Source organism: Aulonocara sp. 'chitande type north' Nkhata Bay, linkage group LG14 (assembly GCF_057382095.1).
Source record: "Aulonocara sp. 'chitande type north' Nkhata Bay isolate Kocher_YH1m ecotype deep benthic linkage group LG14, A_spYH_male_GT1.1, whole genome shotgun sequence".
Classification (NCBI taxonomy): Eukaryota; Metazoa; Chordata; class Actinopteri; order Cichliformes; family Cichlidae; genus Aulonocara; species Aulonocara sp. 'chitande type north' Nkhata Bay.
The window spans coordinates 1097622-1107476 of NC_141357.1; the positions used below are offsets into that span (position 1 = coordinate 1097622).

The following is a 9855-nucleotide window of genomic DNA, read 5'->3' on the forward strand; positions in this document are numbered from 1 at the left end:
CTATCCATCCATCCACTTCCACTTATCCAAGGTTGCCTAGGCAGAGAGTTACAGACGTCCCTCTTCGCAGCCACTTCCATATTCTCATCTTGGGAAACACTCCATCTCTGGCATGCCTGGAACACCTCGTCCCAGAAGCATCGTTATCAGACGCTCCAAACACTTCAACTGTCTCCTCTTGATGATCGAACTTCTCACCGTACACAGCAAATTCAAAAGTGTTAAATGTTTTGGTGTTAATAGTCTTCTTGCAAAAGTAGAGTTAATTTTACTCTAAGCAGAGTCACATTCTTTTAGTGTAACTCTGAGGTGTAAAATGATAGTAGTTAAAATCGAGTGTTAAAAATGAGTGTTTCTCTGTCAAATCTGGAGGTGTTACAATGGAAACATTAACTCTTGACCTCTTAACTCTGAACTCCTAGACGGGCTATGACACCAATAGAGTGAATTCACAGACTCCGCCCCCAGCACGGCTCCAATCGAAGCTGAAGTGAAGCCGTTTCAGAACATTTTGCTCTACATATTTGAGTTGTTTGCCATGCTTGGTAAGTCATTTTTTCAAAGATTGTTTCAATTATTATTATGAGCTTTTACTTCTGTGGCACTTTGGAGTTGAGACAAAGCTGTGTGAAAGGCATTAGCCATGTTGCTCACTGATAGCACAATATTCTGTTTTAGCTAGCTGAAAGGTATTGTTTGCCTTGAAAAAAAGCTTGCATGTGAATTTTCAGTCAAACCTTTGGTCAAATACGCCTAAAACAATGTGTAGAATGTGAAATGTTGGTCTAATGGTGCTACTTGAAGCCTGAAAACGATCGCCCATTAAAAAAACGAGCAAACAGCAGTAGCAGACGTCCTGACTGGGTTTTACGTTAGCATAGATCCCTCCAGAGTTTTGTGCACACGGTTTAGGTAAAAATGAAAAAGGTTGAGGTTTTACATTTAGTTCAGTATTACCTGTTGCCTGTGTCTTTGTCTTTTGGGAAAATACTTTACACAAGTAATGGCTCAAAGAGGATTCCTTTTTTTCCCACTGTGCTGCAATTGTTTTGTGCCATTAATTAGTGTCAACTAATTTTTATTCAATCTCCGCACAGGATATGCTTGTGAAGATGGAATATGGGGGAGAGCAGAAGTGCGTTGAAGTTCCACAGAGGGATGAATGAAGGACATGCATATTGTATTGAAGAAATAAGTGATGAGAATGCTGTTATTTGCATTTACCATGTCAGACCTTTTGATAAACAAAATTCTAATGAAAGTGAGAACATGTACACTGTTACATCTTTCAGAAAATGTTTTGAAATTGTGGTGCACAGTTCAGAATAAATGTTTTTCAAAAACATTGCATCTTTTTAGTAAATGTTTATTTCCAAAAGAAATTTCTAGAAGTTCAGAACAGTAAAATTCCTGCTTTTTAGAATGAATTAGAAGATAACTCTTACGTAGTTAAACTAAAATACTCTTTGAGAGTTAATATATAAACTCTTAACACCAAGTGTTAAATTATCAACTCCAGACAGATTTGGTGTTTAACACTAAATCAGAGTTAACGTACCAACTCTCCAAAAAGAGTTAAATTAACACTCTCTGGTGTGGACCCATATAGACACTTTAATAGTGTTGAAATCAAATCCGACAGTGTTAATTTGGACATGCTGGATTTGCTGTGTATCGCCAAGAGAGAGCCAAACCATCCTTTGGAGAAAACTGATCTCCACCACTTGGAAGGACGTAGATTGACTAGTAAATCAACAGCTTCGCTTTCATGTTCTTTATTTACCACAACAGTCTGGAACAGCATGCATATCTCTGCAGACATGTCTGTGCGTCTCCCTTCTCCTCTCACACGAGGTAGCTGAACTTCTCCACTTAGGTCAGAAACTCCTTCAGCTGGAGTGGACGCTCAACCATTTTTCATCACCACGACTGTTACTCCACAGTGCCGATCGCGATCGCTCCCCCTGTGCACAATTGCCATGTATTAAAGGAACAGTACGTAAAAATTAAATAAGGAAAGAAAATTCAATATAACTGTAAACATTACACTAAACAACATTTTAAAGTAAAACTGAAATTCTCCATTATCTTACATTTTATCTTCATCCAAAATAATTCAAATCAAATTATTAACAAATATACACTCTGTGAAATCTGAATAAAGTAAGAGATGTTTAGACCTTTATGTTATACTGGGCATTTATCTCATCAGCTGGTGGAGGGCTGAACTAAAAGAGAAGTAAATTACGCACTAACTGCACTTCTACAATATGGGAGTGCACTTCTGGCTAGCACATTAGCAAAGTTTAGCACAGCATTTCATTCCTGTCACAAAAAAGTTATATTGATGCAAGATACATGATCCCCAGTGTTTTTGCTTCAGGTTCATCCTTAAGTGTTTAAAATCAGTGCTTAGGTACTTCAGCACTCTGTCCATGAAAATTCCTGTGGCCAGGCTAGATCATCACCTTCTCATACGTCCAATTTGGCCAAATTAGGGAATTAAGAGCAGACATAAACATTTACATTCACCCTCTGACTTCAGCAGTCTGGAGCACATCGTAGTACCAGCCAGGTACAGCTCTCAGACAGATGCTGCCCTCAGTTCACAGACAGGCCACCACGCTCTTGGAGTCAGAAGTCAGCATGTGGTGCAACTAGACATCAGCAGGAGCAGCAGGTTCAGCAAAACAAACTAAAAAAACCCCACAAGGGTAAATGCAGGAATGTGTAAGGGTGAGAGGTTTTGTGTACTGTATTAGGTGTGTGTTCTTGTGGGCGTAAGAAAAGAGGAAAGCCAAAAAGCTCTGAAAAAGGGTGCATACAAACTTAAGCCGTGCACTTACACACTGTAAATATTGCCTATTCACTTACTTCAGTATAAAGCTCTTTTACAGTTCTCCTTAAAAGGACTCACACACCCTCTGTGAAGGCCTTTGAAGTTCTGATTAACACACAGTACACTCAGGTTGGACAACAGCATGAAAACTGGGTGCAGTAATCCCCCCAGGCCACCCAGTGTCCAGTGTTTTAGCAGACCCTGAAAAAAAGTCCGCCATGATCTGTTAACCAGAGAAAAGATGTGGAGAAGTTCCACTAATGAGCTGGTCACAAGATCCTGTCAGACTGGAGCCCTTCAGTTGGTGAACAGCTCTAAAAAATGTCGTTTTTGCAATTGATTACGTGTAAAATGTGCTTAAGGTATAAAACAAAACCATGCACACATCAGATGAAAAGTGATACCATGTAAAGCGTATAGTACGAACATCTAATAGTGCCATACACCACAGCAAACCTTCTATGTTTCTACTCTGCAGCCTTTCTGAATTGTCTGAGCTCAGACAGTCTCCCCCGCCCGTAGCTGTGATCAGATTTTATTGGTCGCTACCCAAAGTTTACCCAAAGGTAAGGGTGTGAATGTAAATCTCCAGCTTGGCCTTCATGGCTTCAGGATCCACTTTCTCCTCACTTCAGCAGACCAGAAGCCTGATGCAACAATCCACCTCTCAGTCTTCCAGTCCACCTTCCCCTGCTCATGAACAAGACTCAGACACCTGAACTCCTCCGCATGAAGCAGAAATCGCCAACCCAGAACAGACAGTCCAACCTTTTGCAGTTGAGAACCATGGCCTCGGGCATGGAGGACCTCATTCCAGCTACTTTGTATTCAAACACAACGCTCTGCAGTGTGAGCTGGAAACCATGGCTTGATAAAGCCACAGGACCACATCATACACAAAAGCAGAGATGTTATCCTGCTAGAACAAAGTCACACTCATTCATTACTGGTGACCAAACCCTAGACATTAGACTTACTTTAGACTTTTTAGGTAACAAAAACAAGCAAAAATAGTTTGCTTAAACGGTGCTGCTGCTTAATGAAGCCCAACAATGTTGCAGTCCTACCTGAAAGATGGATTTTTACATTTACGCAGTAATACTCAGTGTTGGGACTAACGCGTTATTAAGTAACGTGTTACAGTAACTATGTTATTATTCTGGTACCGAGCACGGTAACTGCTTATGCCAAAATCAGGAATGCATTAATCGTTACTGAGATTTAGTCGTTATTCATTACTTCATGTGTTGCGTTCGACTTACCTTGGAAATCAGAACACGGACCTGGGAATGATGTCACACTCGAGTTCTGGTTAACTTCGTCAGAGAAGTCGGGATTCCAATATGGCAATGCCCTCGAAAACAGTTGTTTTGCTAGCCCGCTACAACAACAAATTACTACTAAACACATATGCAGCCATAGCTGGACCCGGTGGGCCGATGGTGATTTTTCGTTTTGATGAGCCGATGTTTTTTTGTTTGTTTTTTTCCGTAACGGTATAAACAATTAAAGGTGGTGGATTGTCCAGATGCTGGCAGATGTGTAAAAATAACTCAGTTGTTTGGTGGTGGCTATGGCGGAGCTTCCACAGAGGCCAGCAGGTGGATGAGGGAGAGGGGAGGCAGGAGGAGAGACCAGAGGCAGCCGCCAGTCCGAGTGTCAGGTGAACTGAACTTCAGGTAAGAAGTTATGACCTGCAGTCTCTCTGGGTCAGATATAAACCAAGTTTAGGTGGAGTTTATTTTTGTTATTCTGACTTTTTACAGTCAGTTACAATAACTCGTACTGCGTGCTAGCTAGCTTGACGGAGTTTCTATACAGCTGGGTGGTGCTATGATGTTACTGATAGTGAACTTTATTTTGTTCATAAGGTTAGTTAGTAGAGTTGCCAACCGTCCCGTAAAAAGACGTAATCGTCTGGTATTCAGAGAAAATATTACGCGTTTCGTATTGAGGTGAAAAGGAACAGTTTGTCCCGTAATTCAGCTACAATGAAAAAGACACAAAGCTGCCTCTTCTTCTCTCATCCTCTCCTGTTTCTACTTCAATCATGAAACTGATCAATGATCAGCTGATCGTCTCTCTTGTTTGTTTATCGCCCACTTTGCGCCAGAAAGAGGAAACCAGCGGATGTCGCGCTAAACAACAGCAGCACGTTTAAGCTTGATCAGCTGTTGTTAGAATTTATTTAATATTAATTTCTAGTATCAGCTGATGTTTGCTGGAGCCACAGCTGTGAACCTGCTGGTCATGATGTCGGTTTGGATATGTGGTGAGAGGGAAACATGAAGATGAAACCAGGAGATGTCCTTACTGAATCATCAGAGCTGAACAGGTGATGGAGAAACAGGTTTACCTTTTAGGTGACATGAATGAGTTGAAGGGAAGTTATGAACTGTTTCTGAGAGACAAATAACACCAGGATCCTTTTCTAAGCAGCTGACAGCTGGTAACTGTGCAGGGGCGGGTCTAGCAAAGTGTTGCCAGGGGGGCAGGTAGGGCATTAACAGGGAAAGGGGGGCACAAAGAAATACTTTTCTTTCTTATTCTCATTTAAAATGTCTAGCTTTTAAAAAATAATTATCTGAATCTAGGTGACCCTGAATCCTCCCTTAGTTATGCTGCAATAGACGTAGGCTGCCGGGGGATTCCCATGATGCATTGAGTTTTTCCTTTCCAGTCACCTTTCTCACTCACTATGTGTTAACAGACCTCTCTGCATTGAATCATATCTGTTATTAACCGCTGTCTCTCTTCCACAGCATGTCTTTATCCTGTCTTCCTTCTCTCACCCCAACCGGTCGCAGCAGATGGCCCCGCCCCTCCCTGAGCCTGTTTCTGCCGGAGGTTTCTTCCTGTTAAAAGGGAGTTTTTCCTTCCCACTGTCGCCAAAGTGCTGCTCATAGGGGGTCATATGATTGTTGGGTTTTTCTCTGTATCTATGAAGCGCCTTGAGGCGGCTTTTGTTGTGATTTGGCGCTATATAAATAAAATTGAATTGAATTGAATTGAGTCTTACAACAAACGATTGATAGATTGATGCATATATACCAGCAGAACAGTGAACATCACTGTCACAACAGCGTTTGTTTTCATTCAAAGGCTTTATGATTTTTCCTATAATGGCGGCCGGTCTCTAGTCAAAATGCCCGGGACGATTTTCTGTCCCAGTCCAGCCCTGTAAGCAGCTCATCTGCAGTCTGGTGTTACCTACATCTTCCTATTCAGAAGGCAGAATTTCTGAGTTCTGAGTACAATCAAAGCACCACGACTGCAGTTTTTGTGTTGGATGTAAAAAGCAGGCTAGGATAGAACCAGGCGTGGGATTTCTCTCGTGGAAATGTGCACATTATCTTTTCCTTTCTGTTGGTAGGTGGCACAGTGCACTTGTGGCAGGATAGTGTTAACATGTAGGCAAGCTAGAAGACTGGCAAAGTTATGGAAGAAACACATTAACAAGAGAATTCTGAGTAAAACCAAAGTTACTTTCCCCGGAAACTAGTTACTTTGAAAGTAACAAGTAACTTGAAGTAAGTGAGTTACTTTTGATAGAAGTAACTAGTAATGTAACTAAGTTACTAATTTAAAGTAACTTACCCAACACTGGTAATAGTAAACTGAAATAGGGGAAGCTGCCTAAGCAGTTAATCATTAGCTGTAATGATGGAGGCAGAAGCAGTGTTACAGCTCAACAGTAAGTCGTCAGCAGCTCTGTGAATGTTTTTCTTTCCTTTTTTATGCAGCACAGAAATCTAATGCGGAGAGCAATGATTTATGAAGTGAGGCCTGCAAGACTGAAAAAAATACGTCCTGACCAAATCGATGTACAACGTGTGGCCCATTTGTGAATCTTTTTGCTATGGGCACCTTCCTGATGTTGGCCAAGTTGATTTGCAGATGTGTCCTGACTTATGTAAGGTTAGGAGTCTGCACAGTGGGGACAGCCACTGGCTTCCAGCTTCCTCCAATGAAGTTCAAATGTTGGTTCAGTCCCAGTACAGACATTAACCCTGTCTTTATTCACTGGTGGTGTGTGCGAGTATGAAAAACCACAAACACTCAATGTGCTGCACATCGTCTGTTTGCTTTCCCAGCTGACCTCATGAATGAGAACATATATCTCCATAATGACTGTATTTCTTAACGTTTTGGCTGACAGAAGCAGGTCTGACAACTTCAATTCATTTGTCGTGCAAAGGCACAGAAAGGTGGGCCCGTCAATCGGCTTTCCTCTCTGCAAGACCTGACACGAAGGATTAAGACAAAACAGAAGCCAGAGTTTGCCTAAATCACTCCTTTATGTACAATGTCTTCCCTCAGGGCCCAGAAATGTGTGCTTGGTTTACTCACCTGTGTGGACCTTCGAGTGCGCCTCAACAGGTGCTTCTCTGGTCCAGGGTTGTGGTTGTGTATACGGCTGTTTACTTTAATAACAGTGTGTGTTAATCGGGTGTAGCTCCTTGGCACCTCAGCTCTCAGAGATGACATCACTGGTGCGTAGCTGAGATTAGAAGAGACGATACCTTCTTCAAATTCTGACTGAGCAAATGGGAATTAACTGTGCATTAAAAATTACATGTTGTTGACTTTGTGAGTGGAAAAACTCACTGAATGAAAATTACTGACAGTTTTATTGACACAATGTCCAATCACAGCTGCCTCAAGAAGCTTTATATTGTAAGGTAGACCCTACAGTAAAACAGCAAAAACACCAACAATCAAACAGGCACCTACATGCAATCGCTTGGTGACAGTGGGAAGGAAAAACTCCTCTTAACAGGAAGAAACCTCCAGCAGAACCAGGCTCACATCTGCTAAGGAGGTGATTGGAGGAAGACAGGATAGAGACATGCTGTGGAAGAGAGCCAGAGATTATTAACAAATACGATTGAGTGCAGAGAGGTCTGTTAACACATAGTGAGTGAAGAAGAAACACCCAGTGCATCATGGGAATCCCCCGGCAGCTACACCGTGTGCAGCATAACTAAGGGAGGATTCAGGGTCACCTGGTCCAGCCCTAACTATATGCTTTAGCAAAAAGGAAAGTTTGAAGCCTAATCTTGAAAGTAGAGATAGTGTCTGTCTCCTGAATCCAAACTGGAAGCTGGTTCCACAGAAGAGGGGCCTGAAAACTGAAGGCTCTCCCTCCCATTCTACTTTTAAATACTCTAGGAACAACAAGTAGGCCTGCAGAGCGAGAGCGAAGTGCTCTAATAGGGTGATATGGTACTACAAGGTCATTAAGATAAGATGGGGCCTGATTATTTAAGACCAATGAAGGGAAGCCAAAACAGGAGAAATCTGCTCTCTTTCTAGTCCCTGTCAGGACTCTTGCTGCAGCATTTTGGATTAGCTGAAGGCTTTTCAGTGAGTTTTTTGGACATCCTGATAATAATGAATTACAGTCGTCCAGCCTGGAAGTAATAAATGCATGAACTAGTTTTTCAGCGTCACTCTGAGACAGGATATTTCTAACTTTAGAGATGTTGCACAAATGGAAGAAGCAGTCTGACATATGTGTTTAATATGTGCATTGAAGGACATGTCCTGGTGTTACAGAAGGCCTCTTTTAATGCTGAACTCTTTTAAGAACATTTCATTTAAAAAGGCTTCTGTTGAGAGTTTTATTGAATTATTATTATTGTTTTTATTTATTTATATTGCCTATTATTTTTTTGTGTACACCACTTGTTTGTCTATGAAAAACTCCTATTAAATAAACTTTACTGACTTTCCTTCAGTTTCAAGGACAACAGTTTTAAATGCAACACATCACCATGTATAAGGTCACACATTCAAACCAAATTTAAGACCATTTCAGAAGTTTTAAGGCCTTTGACTTGTAAATGTTGATTAATTATCAATATATTAGGCTAATTGTTGGAGAACAGAAAGATCATCATTGTTAGTGTTAGCACAGCCCATGGCGGCCTCCAGGGTCCTAAAGAACCATGGAAAAGGGAACTAGACCAGAAACAGCTGAAAATCATTTTCTTTGGATGGAAAAGAAAGTGTGGACAGTAAAACACCACGTTTACAATAAACCACATTATCCACAAACACACATAAACATTAGGGGTGTATAGATGAATCTTCTTGTCATTCAGTGTCTCATTGGTGTACAGTTCACTGGCACTGGGAGTCTTCTTATAAGGAACCGTTCAGCTGTACAGCACAACCATTTTATTATAACCTGCCTGTTTCTAATCCAAGGCTACTCCTGACGTCAGCGCTTTTGGAGAGGAACCTGCACACATTCCTGAGATGAGTGGAGATCCACACCTCGGCCCTCACCCCCCATCCACCCACGCCCCTCCTCTGTAATCAGCTGTGACAGCGAGCTGAGTCCTCTGCAGGCAGGCTGATTGATCGATCAGTTTAACCAAACTTATATGTGAAAATTATGTAAAACCTTTGCGCTGAGTATGCCTGTAAGACAGCTGTCCTGGCAAGAAAAGTCCTTTTTTTCATGTATCATCCATCTTTACTTGCTGTTTTTAGCCTTGATGTATTTGTGGAGCGCTTTTCTTCCACCTTTCCTCCACAAATCACTGGAAGGCTTCTGCATTGACACAAAGGGAAAAAAGTCACTGTGTTGTTCGCTTAAAAACACCAATGCTCGCAATGCTAGGTGCACAGAACATGTCCTGTCCTTTATGAAGGACATAAACATTTTCTTTTGACAGTGAACACTGACACCAAAGGACGCACAGCAGGGACCCAGGTCAGACTCAGCCCCAGGCTACTGCACTCCAACCTGAGCCGAGGCCTTACCCATAAAGGACATAAACATGCACTAAACAAACAGACAAAAACATCCCAACAGCTAGCTGTCGCATTTGTAGCTCAAACACGTTGCCAACAGTGCCCTCTGGTGGTAAAACTACATAACATCAACACTGATAACATGGCTGAGCGTGGGTCTCTCGTCTTTTTAAAAAACTTTATTTGTATTCATTGGCCATTAAAAACAATGACTCTGACAGATGGTCAAATAACCACATTTTTGGGAGCAT

General features: G+C 41.7%; 1 long non-coding RNA gene across 1 annotated transcript; it reads left to right on the forward strand.

The window, feature by feature from the left end:
* The first annotated feature begins 380 nt into the window (after positions 1–380).
* On the forward strand, positions 381–1345 carry LOC147313827 (uncharacterized). Its single transcript, XR_015124528.1, has 2 exons — positions 381–545; positions 1098–1345. It is a non-coding gene; the product is annotated as an uncharacterized LOC147313827 (long non-coding RNA).
* The last annotated feature ends 8510 nt before the right edge of the window (positions 1346–9855 follow it).